Here is an 18,827-nt window from a genome sequence, read left to right as displayed (position 1 = left end):
TGGAGCTTTCTTTTTTTTCTGGCAACTACTGGAAACAAACTACAAAACAACTACTCTTATGTTTTCCCCTATGTCTACTGAAGAAAGCAACATTTAGAAAATTCTCTGAGATCCCTTGAAATTAAATTAAAATAGTCTAAATATTATTTCAATAGGAGAAGAGTAACCGCTGAGTTATAAAGGGAACTTAGAGTAGATAACCTCAAACAATAATTTGAATAGAAACAATCAGAAGCTTTCCCCCTAGGTTTTGGGGGGAGTTCTATTTTTAGGAGAAGATTAAAAAAACTGAGAGTAAGCCTGAACCCTGGCCAAGTCCTGAAAAATGTACTGTTCTGAATCATTATATTCAGTAAGGCAGGAAACTAGATTAAATTATGAGTATCTTTTTCAATTTTAAGACTTGAGAGGAAAAAGCACTGGGCATATTGTCAGGGTACCTGTGAACCCGGTTTTGACATTCGTCTGTAAAACAGAAGAAAGAATAACAAGCTCTTAAGGATTTGGGGAAGGTTATACAAGGTAATGAATATGACAACATATAAAAAGTATCCGGTATAAATTAAGTTCTCAACAAGTATTTGTTAAGTAAGTGAATAAAGCAAATTGTGTTTCTGAAGAGCACTAAAAGTTAAAATACTCTGCTTGCTAACGTATATAATTTTACTGAACAGTAAACACTTGCATTTTTACTGTATTTTTGGTGCTTTGCTCGCTGTTGTGGGGTATACAGAGATGACCATCACGTGCCCGGTGACACACTGGAGATTCCTAACAGACAGAGAGAAGGTGTGTGACCAATTATAACACGACTTCTAGAAGGGAAGCATATAAGGTGACACGAGCATGGAAGGGTAGGTGACCGCGTCTGCCTAGACGTCAGCAGCCCGTACAACGGAGGAGAGCCAAGCTTTGCAGAGCAGTCAGTGTTCATGACAGGTTTGCAGGAGAAGGGCAGCCCAGAGCAGACATGGGAAGCGAGGACAATGCAGACACAGCAACACAGTCCAGGTAATGAAGGTATTACAGAAAGCTGCAGTGAGCGGGGCCAGACCAGTGCCCTCAGCAGACATGTAACAAAGCTTTACTAACCCACTGCTGAGTACTCACAATAAATATGGAGTATACACGTAACTCTTTACGTTAAATATAAACTAGTCCATATCATTCCCCAAAGAGACCAAAGACACTGATTTTATCTTACTTTCATGTTTGTAGGGGTAGCAAAACACTAACGTTAAGTTCAAGAAATAAACATCCAAAGAAAACTTGCAAATATATTTATTTTTTCTTGATGATACTGAATATTTAATGACCTTACAAAGTGGATTTATAGCAACTTATACTTAGAGGAAATTTTCATCATGAAATATGTATAACACTATTTAGAAATATTGGCCTGCATGATTTTATGTGATGACAAATTTAGAGTATTTAGATTTTTTTTCAGTCACCTGCAAGTTTAACGTGACTAGATGTAATGCAACTGAGCTGACATAAAGAATTTCTGAAACTGAAGTTATTTTAAATGTAGTATTTCAGTAAGTAGAGATGCTCTCTCTTTCTCTGATTGTAATATTTGCATTTCTTTTCATGTATAATTAAAATGTATGAGCAGCGAATGTTACAGATATTGAGGGTAAAAATGCCTTCAGAAGATTGTTAATAACTAGTGGCATCTGTGACTAATGAATGCTATATTGGTTTAGACTGTGACTAATAGAATAAATGTTTTGAAAAAATCCTTATGTTAGTATTTTATAAACAGTAATCCAGTTGTGATGGATTTGTTATATGAATATAGATGGGGTAGCAATGGAAGTTTCTTCATTCTTTTACAAAGTTGATTGGCTGCTTCAGTATTTGCTTCCAATTATGGACTATTGTTGCTTTTTTATTTATTTTTTATCATCTAGTGAGCTCCCTGAAAGCACTTCAGTTAATTGCACACCATGATCTACTGTTACGTAAGGAGATTAGTAGTGCAATCCATAAAGAAGATTGTCTATATACAATTAGCTCCCCAGCTCAACTGCTTTTAACTGGAGGCCCTCCCCCCATATTCTAAATTTATCAGTGATCTGAACCTAATGTTTTATGAATTTCTGAGCTATACCAGGACGTTCTTAGTTCTAATAAAAAATATATCCAACTGCTAATGAAAGTGGTTGTTGGCTTATGAATAATAGCTGTTGGTTATCTCAATAAAAACGCCAATGCATACAAAGCACATATATTAATCCTTGACCCAGCATGAAGATGTTATTACTTTTCAACACTCAGATTTTCCAATGGTGAAAACTTTATTAGACTCTTAGGTTTGAGGGATGAATATAATACGTACAATTTGAAAATCTTCTGAGAATGATTATTAGCTCTTTAATTAGAAGACAGAACCCATTTCATCTGTGGGCTTTAGCCTCATGGTTCCTATAGTTTGCTGGATGTTTAATTGGGAATGTCTTGTAATCACTTTATGATCAACCTACTTAGAAACAAATTTATCTTCTTTATCACCAATCTAGAAGCTTCTTTTGAGTTCCTGTTTTGTTAAGGCACTATCATTCCTTTAATTTCCTCCCTTATCCTTATTATATGAATTAGTTACTTGTTTGATTCTTCCTGTACAACTTCTGCTCCTTTCTTCATTCTAATTTTTACCACCATATCCGAGCACTTAGAGAATGGTTTACTGTTATAGTAACTTCTGGGTTGGCTAGAGGAAGCAGCAAGCAAGGCATTTGGAGTCCAGATGGCTAGCTAACGTGTGTGTCTGTGTGTGGGGGGGGGGGCGGTGGGGGTGGTGGTGGTGGAAGCCCACCCACAAGAGGCAATGGGGGGGTCCACCAGAGCAGTTTGAATAATGTTGTGCATATTTTTCTGTAATATCAAAGAAGTCACTGCTTTCATTGACTATAACTTCTGAAATTGATTTATAAATCTCTCTCATGTTGACTCTCCATATACACTTGTTAGAAATTAAAAACAACAACAACTTATTTTGAAATAATTTAAAACTTACAGAAAAGTAACAAGAACACTACAAGGAAATCAGTTATCTGCTTCATTAAGACTCCCCAGTTGGATCACATGTTACTAAATTTATTCCCCCTCTGTCTCACTGTCTCTCTGTATATATACTAATTATCATCAGTCATTTCCTGAACCATTTGAGAGCAAGCTGCAAACACGATGTCCCATCATTCCCAAGTGCTTCCCAAACAAGGACCGTCTCTGACATGACCACCGTTCAGACCTTCAAATCTGGGACTCGACACTGATGTAACACTGCCATCCAATCCACAGACTCTGTTTAAATTTTGCCAACTGTCTCAGCCATGTTCTTTTTCCCTCCTGGTCCAGGATCCAATACAGATGATGTATTGCATTTACTTGTCATGACTCTTCCGTCTCTTTCAATCTGAAATGCGTCCTGTCTTTCATGACCTTGGCAGTTTTAAAAAGTACCAGCCTGTCTTTCTATAGAATGATGAAATCCATTTTATACGTCCTTGTCAGATTTACATTTCTAACAAGTTGACTCACATCTCTCAGATAGTACTAGTCCCAATCTTACACTGGCTTTCTCATTCTGACAGTTGAGTTTAGGGGCCGGGAAGCGTCCCAGTGTCGCTTTGCACGTATCAGATGTTGCCACAGATCAGGCTTGCGTTGTTTCATGGATTTGATCCATGAAATTTGAATCCATGTGTTGATTCATGGATTCATTGACTCAGTTATTAAATGATCCACTAAACATAATAATCAGAGACGGTGAAGAACAGTCACATTACATGTGCTATTTCACTTAATGCTCATTATGCCTTACCGCAGATTTCATTATTGACCCCAATATTCAGATTAAAAAGTTGAAACTTAAAGGAGTCAACTAATTTGCCCAAAGTTCCACAGTTAATAAGCAGCAAAGCTGGGAGTCTGATGCCAAAGCTATAATGCCTTTGAGAACCTATGTACTAAACAATGGAGACGTAAAATTGGAGACACCCTTTAGCTTAGTGGGGGGCCCAGGAAAGCAGATGAACAGTAAAAGCACCTGTGCAGGGGATATAGTTTGCCCTTTTTGAGCCCTGGCAGTGTCTTATAGGCCATAGGCATCCAATATGTTCTGTTACATAATGTATTAATGGAAAGAGTTAACAAAAAAATCCCTCATATACTTAAGATTGGCAAATGCATTTTAACCTGAAATACATTTCAATTTGACTATTCAGTGAAAATAGCCTACACTTAAAACTCTATGTAATTTTAAAACAATTGACACTTTTATGAATGGTTGCAAATTGTCTCCACAGTGGTAGACAGGTGTAGAGAATTTTGATCATTATTAGTGAATCTATCTAATAAATTACTAAGTGACTCTTCTTGTGGGGGGTCTATATTACCTGAATTAAATTATTTCATTTAATTCATAAGATACTCCTAAATTCTCCACCTCACTCAATTTCAGTAGAGTACTACCAACTATATAATTCCAGTTACGTAAAGTTATGTAAAGTTTCTGTCATACCCATTTCTGATTTCACAGAATTATTTTAACTAAAGTGTTTCTGAAAGTCAGCTAATCCATTCTTTTGTCCTTAGGCAGTGTCCCAGAAAGAAACCTGTTTGTGTTATTATGGAAATCTATAGCAATGAGTTCACTTTCATTTTTAACATTTTGGTATTTATAGTTTTATTATTCAAATAAAGTTGAAACTTCATGAGTCATTAGAAAGAGGCAACTTGACCTAGCAGGGCAAACAGAGGTTTGAAATGAGAGGATGTGGGTTGAAGAGCCAGTTCCAACACTTCCTAACTGTGGATTTGGACAACTTACAACTGATAATATGAACTATTGCTTTCTCCTTTATAAAACAGGAGATAAGCATTCCTCCTTTATAGTATCTCGGTCCATAATGAAATCTTTTGATATTTAATTAAATGATATGTTTGTCATAGTGATCTATAACTTGGAAAACGCTTGACAATAGAAATTTTTTTTTTGCTACATTTCACTTTATTTTGCACATAATGAAAACAACTTATTGACTAAGCAGTTCCATAACTGTTAGTGTTCATTAATCAAGAAGTAAATGAGGACAGAAGGCAAACTTTTCATTTCCTCCCAAACATCCATTGCAAGTATCACAGAAACTCCTAATAAACATGCAACACAGGCTGGTCTCCACGCACAGAGTCTAAGCAGGAAGGCTGAGTACTGAAGATCCATGTGGGTCAGCCCAGGACCACGGCTCCAGGAAGTGGACTCCACCCAGCCAGTCATTCACGCTGCCCCCACCCATACACATCTACCTCGTGGAGTTCACTGCCCCTTGTCACATTCAAATCCAAGCAGCTCCTTGTGGGGGATTTGTGGGGGCACATGCCAGGTTCATCACTTCTTCCTATTCCAAGGGGATAATTCATACACAGAAATCTAAAAATGGTTTCTTCTGGCTCATTAATATAGATTTACAGCTAAGTAACAGACAACCTTGTTGAGATAATACATCAGTATACTTACTTTGACACCATTTTCACAAAGACGTATTTAATTCCTGTTTATTGTAGAGCACCAGCAGCTCTTCTACAAACATGCTGAGACCACAGTGCAGGCCACTAGCTACTCGCCAGCGTCACTATGGAGCCATGGACCCACGTTACCGGTGGGAGTGCACGTTACAACCATGTTAGCCAACTGTCCGTTTCTCTGTGGCTTAGCAGTGCCACTCCCAGAAATGAGTGCTCATGTCCACATAAAGACTTGTATGGCCATATCGAGGGGCTCTACTCATAACTAGCTCAAATCTGGAAATGACCCAAATGTCCGTCATGAAGAAAATCGTTAAAACAGTGGCCTGTTCAAAGAAGTATCTTGAAGCAGTCAAAAGGGACAGACAACTGATGTATGCAACAACATGAGTGTACCTTAAAACCATTGCATTTAGAGAAAGAAACCAGCCACAAAATAATGCATAATTAGTGATTTCATTTATATGAAGTGAAAGAACAGACAAAACGAATCCACGCTGACGCAGATTAGCATAGCAGTTGCCTCTTGGTGGTGGGGTGGGGTTGGGAGTACAGGGGGAAGATGACTGGAAAGGTCCAGGAGGGAACTTTCTGGGGCGACAGGAATACTCTGTATCTTGAGCTGACTGATGCTCACATGGGTGTATTACAATCAAACTAGTTTAAGCAAAAAGGGGAATTTATCAAAGATATATGAAATAATTCCTGGATCTCAAGGAGAGTGCTGTCCTGCCCTCAGGGTACTTAAACATCTTTCTCTTTTCTAATTCTCATCTTTTCACATCTCATAATTGTTTCTTTCTTTTTCTCCTCACTCTACATGATGGAAAATGGCTGTTAACCACACCTGGCAGTCAGAATGCTACAGTTTAGAATCTTACAGAGAGAACGATCTCTTTCCCAGTTCCAAAATTGTTGGACCCGAATGGTTGGCCTAAATGTGTCACTGTCAGATTCTCCTCCTGAGGGCACACTAACACTGTACAAAATGACTGTCTCCATGGCTGTCATGTATATGGAACAGGAAATCATTTCCAGCAAATTTTGAGAGAATGTGTTGGGAGGAAATGTGTCCAGAACATTCTACATGGACTTATACTTTAAATACAAATAGTTTCTAATTGCTTTCCCCTCTTTACTCTGAGCATAAAAGGATCAGTCTTCTCAAGTACTAGAAAGGCAAATTTAGATCAATTTCTGTGTCACAGGAGGGCTTAGCAGACAGAGAGACTAAAGGTGATTGTTGAAGAAAAGCTGTCTGGGCAATCTGAGTGAGATCATTCCAGAGCTGCTCTGAAGCTACCAAGACAGCTTTGGGGTACAACTTCATTTAATGAAATAAATGCTAAGGAAGAGTGAGGAGACTTAAAGTTTTACTATTATACTGCTTTTTAATTTCAGATATAAATCAAGAGCTGGAAAATTCAAACAATGCAGAAGTGCCAGTTGCAGATACCGGAAGCTCTCCAAGCTCTCTCCTTCCCCACCTGTGCCCTCACCTCCTCAACAGTTTGGCATATAGTCTCTTAATTATTTGCCATATTTTTGGGGAGGGAGGAGGGAAGAGTACTATCAACAGTGACCGTAAAAGAAAAATGAAAGTTATCATTGCTCAAGCTTTGATCAATTTATAGGCAATTTACATATATTAGCATTGATTCTTACAAAACAACCCATCAGGGCAGTTATTATCTTTTTTTGCCTATGAGGAAACAGACAACGGGTAAGTAACTTATCTGAAGTCCCAGTAAAGGAGCAGAGCCAGGATTTGAATTTAGGTCTGCCTGATCCAAAATCTGTGCTCTTTCCACTACCGTAAGAGTAATAGTCACCATTTATTGAACTCCTATTATTTGCCAAAATTATTTCTATTTTTCATAAACACTCAGTGAGATAACAGTGATCGCTGCTCTCCTGAGGAGGACAGGTGGTTTGCCAAGAGATCTGACTGGCTGTCCAGTAGGTTCCCACTGCCATGCCAACTCTAATGGAGCATGCTGGCTGCTCAGACTGCTTGGCTGGGGGTCCTAGAGCCAGCTCCGACTCAGAGCTGGGGTGTTGTGATGGGCTAGTGACAGCTGCCTTGTGTGTGGAAGGGGAGGAGTTGTGGCCCCAGTGCCCAGAATCTGCCCTCCCTGGAGTGATTATTTTAAGAAACCATTAAGATTAACTATCAATTAACTACATTTTTATAATGACCAGTGGTTCTCCTCCCTCAAATGGTCCGTTAAAGAAATAAAACTAGTTATAATAAAAGAAAGACCCATCTACAAGGGTTATACCCATCCATGTCATAATTCTCAGATGAAATACTATATGTAGAGAAATTATTCTTCATATACACACAAGGCAAAATTATTTACTACAATGTGACCTAATTCACCTACCCTGCTTTGTATCATTGCAGTGTTATGCTCCACAGAAACAGAAAATCACAACCTTCTGCCCTAACACATTCTGCCCCTCAGTCTGTCTTATACTACCAGGTTATCTTAACTCTTTGTATGTCTTCAATGTAGTCATTAATTGGTAGCTAAAAGACCAACTTTACCCAGTTTTTCGATTGGGTAGACACTTTCATCTCGCTTTACCAAGGTACTGTGGCTTTGTGTGTAGAGAAGACTCTGGGAAACAGGAGGAATGGCACTGTAGCAGACGGGAGACAGGTCCTCTAGTTGCCTTCACACCGTCTGCTGTGCCTGGAGTGAAGGCGCTTTACTTACACTATGAATTTCAATAACTGATTCAAGCAAAAAAAGAGAGAAGACAAACATGTTTTTCACATGGCTACTTTGTGCAGAATGAATGGCAGAGACTGTGAGAAAAAAGTTTGATTTTAGGGGGAAGATGTTTGTAATTTTACTTTAGGATGAAGCATAGAAGGAGTTTAGGAATCAGAACGCCTAGGTTATAATCCTAGTTTAATAAACCAAAGGCATTGAGCTTTAGCAAATTACTTATATTTTTCTTAGGCTCAACATTTTATCTTTTTAAATATATATATTACATTTAAAAAGATTATATATATATATATATATGAGACACATTTTCAACCTCACAAATATGTTAGGTTTGAATGTCCCATTTATTTTATGCTGTTGGTCCTGTTCTTTTTTTTCCCCCTTACCTGGGAGAAGGATAGTGATGGGAACAGTCTCCTCTTGTGGTGAGGAATTTTTTATCGCAGATTATTATTGTTTAGCACTATATGGTGAAAATAAAAAGCAGACTACATTTTAGCCTGCCTTATTATTTTAAATGATCTAAATACAACGCAGCGCCCTTATTACTTATAAGAGGTTGACCACTCTCATCACCCCTTGCTCCTCGATACACCCTTATACTTTCTTTTCTTTTTTAATACTATTTTTATTAATTCCTCTTTTTTCCCCCACTAATGGTTTGGATGATTTCCACTCTGTTTCTATTCATTTTGTGGCTACCCTAAAAAGCCCTACATTTATCTTCAGTCTATCAAACTTTGATATATAAACCTTCACTCCTCTCCAAGACAATACAAGGACCTTAGAACACTTAACTCCAATTATTCTCTTCATGACATAAATGTTATTGTTTTATTTTTTATCCTCTTGTTAAAACACCATGAAGCATTATTCATATTATTTTATATAGTCAAAGATCTTTTTTATTTAATGTATCATTGATCATGTTTGGCCCTTCATTTCTTCCTGCATCTTCCACCTTTCAACTGACATAATTTTCTGTTTGTCTGAAATACATTCATTGAAGTTTCTTTCATGAGAATTCACTGGAGGCAAATTCTTGCATTTTTTTGTTTGCAAATGTCTTAATTTCACCTTCATTCCTGGGAAATGTTTTTTCTAGGTATATTCTTTCAGCAGCTTGACAGATTATTATCTTCTGGCTTCTAATATTGCTGTTGAGGAGTCAGCTCTCACTCTAAAACTTTCTCTTTTGAAAATAATCTCTTTTCTTTGTCTGGTTTAAAGATCTTCGAGCTCATACTGGTCTGCTGCAGCTTCACCACGAGATGTGTTGGGCATCTTGCATCTAGGGACCTGTGTCTGTGACAGAGCACTTCCAAGATGGCTGCTGGTGACCTCGCCTCCTGACAGCCATGCTCTGACACAGTCTCCTCCCACAGTTACCAGGGTTGGTTTGTGCAGCCAAGAGAATGTGGCTCAAGTGATGACAGGTCACTTCTGAGATCGGGCACTGGCTCCTTTCCCCATCTCATTCTTGCTCTCTCTTCAGTCATTTTCTCTGAGGAAGACAGCAGTCGTGCTGTGAGTCACCCTTCTGATAGGTCCACGTGATGAGGAAATGAAGCCTCCTGCCAACAGCCATGCTAGTCATCTTGGCAGCAGACCCCCCAGCCCAATCAAGCTTTCACTGAGTTCCCATTTTATATGACAGAAAACTGAAGACTGCACAGTAAAGCTTTATGCTGCATTTTCCCTTGATGAGACTCACATGGGAATTATGAATAATTTATCATCTACCAATAGCCTGACAATATTTTGCTTAATAAATCTCAAATGTAGGAAAACAGAATAGCTTTTGATTAAGAAAATACCTCCTGGAAATAACTAAGGAGTTAAAAAGTGGCACATAAAATCTAGCCTCCTATTACTTTTCTGACATTTTTTGCTTATGTGGGTTGTAGTAATTGTTACAGTTCGGGAAGTAAACACTTGGGAAGCCAGCTGCAGGCTGAGACAAGGTCGGAATCATTATTTGATAAGGTCATCACGTTACTGGGTCTGGTGCTCAGTGTGCAGGCCCAGAAATTAATTTTTCAAACTTGCCCTTAGGTGACATCCTCTGGGCATTCTTACCCCATCAAATCCCTAAGAGATGGGTGCGTTGTCCAGACTCCTAACTTATTAACTCATCATTTTAAATATCTAACTTTCAAGTGAAGTAGAATGGTTGTATTGGTAGGGGTGAATTCTATTTCCTCTCAGCAAAACTGCAAGAAAAGACAAATTACAAGGTGAGCCAGGTCAGTGGGAATGAACCAGGTAATTAAATGTCTGTTAATCCACCTTCACTTGCGGTGTTTGGGAGAAGGGTTGGGTATTTATTTATAAAATCAGGATATGTCCTCCTCTGGATCATCCGGGATGCTTTCTCTTTAGAGATGCTTTTTCTCCTTCCTGTCCTTCTTCCTGATCATTCTCTTTCTGTTAATATTAATATATTCTTTCCTCCTAATGAAGACAATGCAATTTACTTAATTATACATCCTAACAGTCTTTGTCTGCACAGGCTATATCCTAATCTTGAATGCAATCTGAAAGTTACCAAATTCCCCAGTCACCAGTTTATAAGGTTTTTTGGGGGTGATTATTAATATTGTTATTATTACGGAAAACTATTATAATTTATTGCATATTGATTTAATATACTTCATTTTATTTTCAAAGTACAATTTGAATGCCCTCGGTGTGTGTGCCTTCTTGTGGGAGTGGAGGTAAGATGTTTGGCTGTCATTGTGCTGTGTTTTATCAAATCTAGGACACCATTATGAGAAAATATGTACTTAGTACTAAGAAAAAAACTGTCAGTTATGATACATGCTTTAGCACTTAAACCCTTTATTTTACTTCTACAGAAAGAGCACTTCTAGACTCACTTAAACATAAAGTTTATAAATCATATTTATCATTCCTGTCTATACTTAAAAAGGAAATAAGAAACATAAATTGACTAAAATCTTTTTAAAAATATCTTCATATATTGACCCCTAGTCTTCTGAATCATTTTGCAACTCAGAGCCATGGACAAGAGTGATTTTAATACAATTATCACCATCAGTGCCATCAAAACCATTGATGACGCAGTATCTCTATTTGACAAGTGCTCTTTTGATAGCTACTCTATAAGTTTGATGCTGGGCCTTTCCCATTTGACTACTCATAGCTAGAGTTTTCCCTCCACTTACATAATCACAGGTATGGAAGGGAAGGGCTTCTCTTTGAAGTCAGCAGGAATGGTAATCCGACACAACACATAAATTGATCACACACCAGCCTCTCACTGCTTGGATTTTTTCCCATTTATTTGGAGGAAACTGGCAAATGATCCCACCTTTTGTTGCATTTCTTGATGTGGAGAGGTAATTCTTCAGCACCTTGCAACATCAGCATCACACGGGAGTGTGTCAGAAATGCAGACTCTCTGGCCCCACGCCAGGCTCACTGAATCAGAATCCACATGTTTAAGGAGATCCTCGGTGAGTCAAGTTAGAGAAGCATTACCACGCACTGCAGCTTTGTTCGCTTGTAGGAGGCTTCATTTATTTCTTAATTGCCGTAATGTTCTTGGTTGCTTCTTTGCAAGAAAATAGGATTTGTGGTCATTTCTCCAACAATGATTATTTGCTTAATCATTTTCCTCACTTCTGGACTTCTGTGTCTTTCTGCACACGTAATAACTTAGTTCCAATGATGAATCATGGTCTAGCTTTTGAACACACTGAACATGGTAATTACACTCACAGCACCAACACCGCACATAATTCAACTGAAGCACTACAATATGAACAACGTCAACAATTACGTTCATGACTCCTGGCCTATAGTGGCAGTAAAATGATGCCTCCAATTTCAGAGATATTAAAATATGAACAAAATGAGTGTGCTTTAGGATTAATATGGTAATCATTTTGTTAAGTACTGGACTTTTTCTTATCCTTTGCTTTTTTACTCTTTTTATTCAGAAAGAAAGGAGATGGCAGAGGGGTCAATGTAATTTAGCCTTCTGTGTAGTGGTTAAGAGCTCTTGGATTCTTGGATTTTTATATAGTCATTCTCTCCCCTTCTGTGTTACCAAATGCCTTGTTCATTGAAATTCTGTAACATTTCTGGGCAAATTTGAACTGTAGGATATACACTGATGAGAAAAGAATCCTTCTGGAAGTATGTATTTCAAAATCTTTAGGATAATATTCATGCTGAAAGGCAACCCATATAATATTTACTAGATTTGATTTTCCCAAAATGAATATATAATCCTTGATAATTTATTTTTTCTTTCAGGTATTTTTATATTTAGAGTAAGCAATTACTGGGGGGAAAATGCACGTTGGTTTTGTGGACAAGGTCCTGTGTAAGCCTCAGGGATTTTACACATCAAAGACAGAAAAATAATGTTTTTCATTTGGCAGAGAGTCAAAGTAAGAGACTGGTTGCTTGCGTCTAACTTTAGTAACCTTCAGCTCCTTGGGAAGCTAAAATGGGCCATGATACCACAGAGATGTAATCCTTAAAGCCCTCGTGCTGTCAGCATTTGCCAGTTCTGCTTTACCCTGCATTGACACTGCGACTCCTGTTCTTGTGTCACAATATTTAAAGCTTGTCACTATAAAAACCACATTAGCTAGTTCCAGGTGGGACTCGAATACAAAACACTTTAGACAGCAGAACTGGAATAGTTAAAAACTAAAAAAAAAACCACAATATGGTGGTCACTGTATATTCAAAATTTGGGAACAGTGTGGATTTACTGTATTATATTCATTAAAGAGTTAGGCAGCCTTATATCAGCCCAAGTCTTTGTTCTTTCAAAACATTTGATGAAATCTGATCTGCTTAGCACTGGGCCTCTATTTGGAGGTCATCTACTTGCCTTCCTGTGAAATGTTTCAGGACTGAAGTCACCTGGTTCTCTTGAAAGATGTCTGTGATGTCTATTGTACAACTACAAGCTTCTAGGACACCAGGGCTGAGATTTTGACATAAAGCCAAGGATATACTTTCACTTCTGTTTCACTGATGTATTTCAAAACTAAATTAACACTTTAAAAAACTGATAGTTTAGAAGTATAAAGTGAACAGCTTTGCAATATGGCTTTAAAAATAAACAGTATTTAAAGTAAATTCCAAAGCATGTTTAGTGTAGAAATATATGTGAATGTTAGAAATACAGGCAAGTAGAGGGGATTATAATTAACTCAGTCTTCTACTCTTCCGAGATAATCATTGTAAAAACCTTAGTTATATGTATATATATATATATGAATATAGAAATCTACTGATAAGTAGGTATAATATTTGGGCTCACACTGTACATGCTTTACCACTTTTATTTAGTAACAACATGTCCTGAACACTGTTCTGTGTCAAATATTACATACACTGCATCCTATTTCCAAGGCCATATTCATTGTATGGATATAACAAATTAAACAAATTCCTTGATGTTGCACAATTAACCATGAAATGTAAACTGACTAAAGCAGGTCCTAGTCACTTTGAACTTCGATTATTAGACTGTGTTTACACAAACGAGGAAATAAGTATGGAGAAAAAGGGTTCAGGAGTTAACTGCATGTTGCGTATATGCAAGCTATGCCAGAAGTGAGGTTAAAGAGCGCTGACAGTAGTCATACAAAATGGGGTGGTTTTCTTCTCCACTCATACAGATTTAAGGAAAACAACCCCAAGGATGCTTGTCACAGACTTGAAATTCTCATCTGTTTTTGGGCAAGACTCTTGAAACATACCTGCTGTGTATTTTCCTGCTTTTTGGAATCTGGAACTATTAATTCTAAAGACATTTAAACTTGAAAAGCTAATGTAAAGACCAAAGAATAAAGATATGAATTTAAAAGTTGTTTAATCTTGAAACTATGTAACTATATGAACTTATTGACAAATATTTAGTTCATACCATAGCAATTATATTATGGCAATAAGTAGATGGCAAAAAACTTTTTTATTCCTGAACTTAAATATTTATCGAAGGATGGTATTTTCTTCCAAATAATAATTTCTACTTTTAATAAATATCCTACATATGTTATTTTAATAACACTTTGATATGGCTGGATTTAAGTATACTAGGAAATATTTCACCATCTAAATATGTACAGATGCTTCTTGCAAGCTCTTTATGATTACATATAACATAATTATATATTATATATACATAGATGTGTGTGTGTATATATATGTATATGTGTATATATATATGTATGTGTGTATATATATATACATATATATATATATATGTATATATATATATATATACACACACAGTATTACATAGGCTTTCTCATTTAGCACCGCATAAGAATGCAGGTTTTAGGAAGCTGTTGCTCTCGTCATAACATCTCCTTCCACCAACTTAACCCCTACTCTATACACATTTAACTTTTTGCTTTGACGAATATAAACAGAATATGGTCATTTTCCTGTAGGGCCTTAGAATTTTTGCACTAGGGTTATTTATACTCATAGAGATACAACATCTACTAATAAAAAAGGGCTTATGATAAAGAAGCATTAGGAGAAAGTATTCTGAGAGGGGATAAGATCAGTTTAGTTTTGATTCAGAAAGGTTTCTTGGAGAAGTCGAGGTGTGAGTTGTATGTGAGAGGAAGAGCAAAACGCCCACGGGCAGATGGGAGAGTAGTAGGTAGGAGAGGTCTCAGCGCAGGAGGGAGGGAGAGAATGCTGGATTTAGACAGACCAGCTGCAAACCTGGGCTTCCTCTGTTCCGACCACAGTCCCGGTCCCTAAACTCTGTACATCTCAGTTTCTTATCTAGAGAATAGAAAAATACTACTGATACTATTTAACTCATAGGCTTTTGGGGAAGAATAGTGGAATAACATTTGTGCCAAATAAACATTAAATACATTTCAACAATGACTATTACTAGAATCTAAACTCTAGCATCTGGTAATACAGGGTTTGGCACATAATAGGGCTTACTAGATATTTCTTAAATGAATTATGCTAGAAAGAAAGATCAACTTGGGCAAAGATATATAGGTGTTTAAATAGTGCAAACTAGGGAAATGGTGACCAAGTCTGTACGACTGTCCATAGGGAAAGCAGTGATGAGTTTTTGTATGAATGGGTGACATCGAGGGAGGTCATTAGGGTATGAACTAGGCCAGGTCAATGAAGCCACACAGAGAAGATGGATGTGAAAGTGTAGAACATTTAAAGAATTTTTTTTATTGCTTCATGTAGTATGAGGGAGGGGAAAGTATGAAAATGGCTCTGATATTCACAGGAGAAATATTCCAAAGGGTGGACTTAATGCATTCCACTTAAATATCATAAGTTTGAAACGCTTATGGTGCAATCTACTTACCATACAACAAACACTGATTTTTGGACACAGAAACTTATGCTTATTACTTGGCTCTTCCACTTAACATATGTGCTACTTTAGAAAAGTTACTATACCTACTAAAGCCTCAGTTTCTTAATTTCTAAAATAAAGACAGTGATACTCATAATGTTTGTGTGTTTTTTCCTTGGGTAAACAATGAAATGCTACACAGAATTAATTGCTTTTGCTTGGTTTTTGTCCAGACATTTTGAAACAAGGTAAAGACTGAAGGCAGGTTTGAGAACATGCAAAGATTATTGGTCTGACAGGGAGGCTGAGAACTAGGACCCGTAGCCTGGGGGAAGCAGTGCTGGCCCTGCACGCTTCTCATTCTGTGGTCCTTTCCTGGGCCAGAGCATCCACGCCATGCCTCTAATGCACGTCCGTCAGGATGTGACTCCAAAGTCTTTTTCTCTAGCTTAATTCTTTTTGCTGAGGTTTAGAACTACATATCTAATGACCTATTCATATATTTCTATTTAGATTTCACAAAGAAAATGCAAACACCTGAACTAGTTTTCTTTCCCCCAATCACTCATCCTTATATATTTTCTATTGCAGTGGCTGTCACCTTCATCGACCTACTGTCCAAGTCAGAAAATTTGCATTTCCCACCTCACTAAAACATCCATCCATTCACTTTGGTTATGAGGGACAGAATCCCACTCAATGTAGCTCTAAAACATGATGGGGCTTATTGTAAGGACAGAGAGTCCTTTTTTTGAATATAGGAAAATTAACAAGAATCCCAATGTTTTCTTAGATGTAAGATATTTAAGAAAGGATAGCTGGTATTCTAGATGAGTTGTTATAATTTTAACACTTTGAGGGCAAGGACTCTGCCCAGAGGCAAGCTCCACATGGATACACATGATACCATTTCCCCCAGAAGAATTAGCTAAAGCAGTACTAGGGAGTGGGTAATTTAGAGCTTTCAACTTTTTATTAGAAAACGAGAAAGATTAAAAACAAACCAAGTAAGCATTCATCTCATAAAGTTAGAAATACAGCAATAGAGTAAACCTAAATAAGCAAGAAAAAAATAAAGGGCAGAGATCCATGAAATACAGTACAAAAGTAACACCAGCAAAGACAACAGAGAAGATTTTTTAACTAAGCCCAAAACAGCTCTTTGAAATGATTAATGAGATACGGAGACCACTGGCAAAACTGATAAAGAAAAAAAATGAAATGTAAATAGAGAAAACACAGAATGACATGGTGAAAAGTTATAATCACAACACAAATTAAAAATAAAAGACTATTAAAATAACCATAATCCATTTAAAATCCAAAATGAAATATATACATACTTGAAAAAACATAAAAAGTCACAAAATTGGAAGAAATGGAAAACTGAATAGAGTAATAAACATATAAATATATTGAAATGGTATTCCAAGACTGCTCTTTATGAAACCCGTGCCAAAATTCTACCAATCTTTCAAGATGCTGTTAATTTCAAATTTATAAAAGTTTTTTTCTGGAATATGAAAAAGTAGCAAAATCTGTCAAGCCTGTTTTATATAGTTAGCTTAAGTTTGATTCTAAAACCGGATAATGATAGCACAAGAAAAGATGCCACTTCACTTACAAACGCACTTGTGAAACTCATTAATAATACATTAGTCAACTGAACTCAAAAGTGTATAAAAGTTTCATACATTATGAAACGGAGTTTAGGAAGGCATGGATGTCTCGATATTACACACACACACACACACACACACACACACACACACACACACAGGGTTCCAATAAAATGTATACACATTTTAAGAAAGAAAAAAAACTGCATTAAAGTTACAATACTCAATATATAATGATAATAAAAGATGAATATAAGTCACGTTTGACTTCTGCAATTATAAGAGGTGCTCAAAGTGGTTACCATCAGTGTAATTTTAATTCAGTTTTTTCCTTTCTTTAAGTGTGTATACATTTTCTGCGCCTCTCTCTCTCTCTCTCTCTCTCTCTCTCTCTCTCTCTCTCTCTCTCTCCCCCTCTCTCCCTCCATCTATATATATAAACTAAGAATGTATTTTACCCATGAATTGACCAAAGGTAAAAACCAATTATCTTAAATTTCCAGAAATCATGTTTGATAAATTCTCTTATAATACCCCTATAAAACCAGGAATAGATGAGAAATTTTTTGAATTTGGAGAGTTATGTACCAAATTCTTACTGTAAGCACCCTTGAAGGGAAAACCTGTACATATTCTTTTTAAGATCAGGAACTAGACAAGGATTTCCACTATCACTGTCACTGTTGTATACAACACTGGGTGTTCTGCCAAATCCCACAGTAAAGAAAAAGACATGAGTTATAAGGACTGGTAGAAGAGACGTGCCCGTGTCGTTATTCATGGGCACTATGATGAGCTGTTATATTATTTTCCTAGGGCTGGCCTAAGTTAACACAAACTCGGTGGCTTACAACAACAGAACCAGAGTCACCTGTTCCTTCCAGGGACGTTTCCCAGCCACCCCAGCCACAACAGCAGGCGCCGTCATTTTTTTACCCACTACCCTGTTTTACAGTTTTCTTCTGCTGCTTATCACTCCTGACACTGTGTTATTGTTTGTTTCCATTTTCCTACTAGAATGGCAGAATCTCTGTCTTCAACACCATTTTATTACCATGGTCTAGAACACTGTCTGGAACATAGAAGATGCTCAATAAATATTTGTTAAATGAAAGGATCCAAGGAAAGACATGGCAAATTTACTTCTGTGACTCACAAAGAAAACATTTACCACACGTACTTTCTATGAGCCAGGCACCTTTCTAAAAACTATGTATTAGCTTATTTCATTCTCTCAATATTTTCAGATGAGAAACTGAGGCATGGAGAGGCCACATAACTGGCCAAATTCACATGACTTGTAGTGTTGGAACTGGGTCTGAATCTAGATAATAGGCTCCAGAAGCCAACACTTATGTCATCTCACGTTGTAGTTTTCCTTTTTTTATGATTACCATAGGATGTTAAAAATTAATATACACTACGGTATGCTATTAATTTTTAAATAACTACTGCTCTAAACATGGTAACAAATTATTTACTTGAATGAACTTTAATATTATTGAAAATTTTATTAGGAGTTTCTGGATAAAATTATGGGCAAGGGATAATTTACTGAGCATTTATTAATTTGTCTGGGTCATGTGGTTAGAG

The sequence above is a fragment of the Rhinolophus ferrumequinum genome, chromosome 14 (genome assembly GCF_004115265.2).
Source record: "Rhinolophus ferrumequinum isolate MPI-CBG mRhiFer1 chromosome 14, mRhiFer1_v1.p, whole genome shotgun sequence".
NCBI classification, from domain to species: Eukaryota; Metazoa; Chordata; class Mammalia; order Chiroptera; family Rhinolophidae; genus Rhinolophus; species Rhinolophus ferrumequinum.
This window is presented reverse-complemented; position numbering follows the sequence as displayed.